At 40.2% G+C, this 2,500-nt stretch overlaps 1 protein-coding gene across 1 annotated transcript in view; it reads left to right on the forward strand.

The window, feature by feature from the left end:
- LOC122262938 (zwei Ig domain protein zig-8) overlaps positions 1-2,500 on the forward strand; it is a gene marked incomplete in the record, with an annotated part of 146,662 nt that overhangs the window by 623 nt on the left and 143,539 nt on the right. The window contains 1 exon segment of the mRNA XM_086542782.1: positions 1-636. This exon segment is cut by the window's left edge and continues 623 nt beyond it.

A 2,500-nucleotide genomic window follows, 5' to 3' on the forward strand; every position in this document is an offset into this window, starting at 1 on the left:
TACACCATATCTTTGAGAACTGTATGTGGTTTATCTTCAAGAATCTGAATGTTGTGCACTGAGTGTTCTGCTCCTAGAATACTCACACTACAAGCATATATATATTCCGAGTCCTCAGAGACAGCCGAGGCGGTGTTTGAGGTAAGCCGAGAATCATCTTTGCCTCCGTTTAATTAATGTGATACAGCTCATATTTCCACGACTCTTTAGTGGTTGACAGAAAACTTTGGGGATTGAAGAACGGGTCATAAAGGAACAGTGAAACGGAATTATCACCATAGCCTCTCTTGATAGTGACGCGTGGACAAGTTCTAAACCCCATTGAACAAGAAATTGAATAAATATACTCATTCATCATTAATGGAAGATGGTATACATGGCAAGAACATTGCCTGAGGACATAATATACATCATGCACAAAGATTAATACAAAAAAAAGTGTTTTTTCGTTTGGAGAAACTTCCTTTTATGCATGCACGGATCTACAAGACACAGAACTTCAACTGGAACCTCAATAAAGACTAGACTATTTGACATCCACCGTGTAGTGTCTCGCCTCGACTCCGAAGAACGGCATCAGAGGTTGGGGCGGTGGCGGTGCGTGTGAGGACACCTGATCATCGCTTGAACTATCGTGTGAGTGACGAAATGTTGACACGTGTATTGTAGGGTAGTTCGCTCCCTCTTAGCTAATCACTTGGGCCACAGGGCGATCCTAGTTCGTTCCCTGATGATTTAGGGAAGTAGGGAGAGAGGAGAGGGAGGATGAATATATGGTATCTTATAGATGATGTATGTAGGTCAAATGTAGTTTATGGTAATTGTGAATTTATTGTTTTTGATATGTACTATTAAACCTACGAAATATTGATTTCATTTTGGGGAATACAATTGCTTGATTGGATAAAGAAACACATTTTGAACATCAATTTAATAAAAATTTCACACAAGATCAGTACTACAAACATACTTTTTTCGAAGTTAACTAACATACTTTGCATCTAAAACGCCTGCGTATTTAAGCGAGGAAGAAAATTATACACTAGCCGCGGAATCGCATACCTCATCCGTCTCTGGAATCAACCATCACGAAGACTTTTGCCACCGCCGTCAGGAAAAGCTTTAGCCGAGCCAGAAGCAGGAATTAGAGCGACAAAAACAGGAGCAGTAAAGCGGGGAAAGGGGAATGGTGTCGATAGTGTACGTTGTGCCGCCTTCGCCGCTCTCGAACACCTGGAGGAGGAACACGTTGGGTAATATATATGGAACGTTGGTATCCATATTAGGAAGTACATCAAGGAGGTAATACCATATGATCGGATAGTCATAGTGAGGTTCTCTTAAGGGCGATATTGCTGCAACATGTAATTTGATTTATGGTTTGCGTAAGTCATTTTATTCTTGGTTTTTATTTTTAAAAATACATATCAATACTCGTTAATAAGCCCTGAAGAAAGGAGCGCTGTAAACAGTTGGTAAATTTCACAAACTTTTGAAGTAAAGAAAGCAGAGAAACCTATTTAGATATTTTTCTTTTAAATCTCTGATAAATTCAGTGTTAGAGGAAAGAAAATATTTTGAAATAAGGAACCAACAAACACACGCGATAATGCAATAGAGTCGGAAATCGACCCGGGGAATTTCTGGCAAAGCGCACTGCCTCCTCAGTTATTTTGTGTCTGGTGTATGACACAAATAATTAATCTTACTCAACGTGGCAACATACTAAAAAAAATACATGTATTGACACGTATGCAGTCACCCTGAATGTTGTTTATGGACACTGACGACAGAAATTCCGCTGAAAACCACCGAACAGTTCGCAGGAAATGTATTGTCATAAACCTTACCAGCCGCACGTCAGTCTCCATCCACTCCCTGCAACAGACGTAGCAACGATAAATAACGCAGCTCTGGCACTGTTCACTTCACTGAATGCCAGAAGAAACTAAGAAAGAAAAAGACACACAGTAGCTACTTCCGTCGCACCGTAATAGATACCACACACTAAAGAGAACAAAGTAGCCCTCCTGACAAACGACACAAAAACCTACTAGATATAAATCGAGAGGGGAACTAGAATCATCTCTGTTGCAAGCTGAGGGGGTTGGATCCCCGGCCAAGACCAGAGTCATTTCCAGACCAGTCCTGTAGGTAAACAGACCGTTGTTCCAAGAAGACTGAACAGCGTGGACACTGGGGGAGATCGTGACGTGTGACATCCTGTGGGAACACAACACGCCGGAAATGGTTTGGTGTTTCGTAGTGTTGTTGTTGATAGATGATTATATCGTGACCCGTGACTGACATTGATCTTAATAATGTTGCATATAAGAATCAGGTATATTGCAAGAATATTACAGATATTGAAGAAACCATAGAATATGTTATGTCAGTAGGTGTGCGTACAAAATGCGTAGGAAACTCAAGATGATATTGTTGTAGTAGATTAGTAATATCAATAATAGATTAGAAGTAACAATAATAGTAATAGTTGTCC

Source organism: Penaeus japonicus, unplaced genomic scaffold, assembly GCF_977035675.1.
Source record: "Penaeus japonicus unplaced genomic scaffold, GWHDUDI00000001_assembly GWHDUDI00000012, whole genome shotgun sequence".
NCBI classification, from domain to species: Eukaryota; Metazoa; Arthropoda; class Malacostraca; order Decapoda; family Penaeidae; genus Penaeus; species Penaeus japonicus.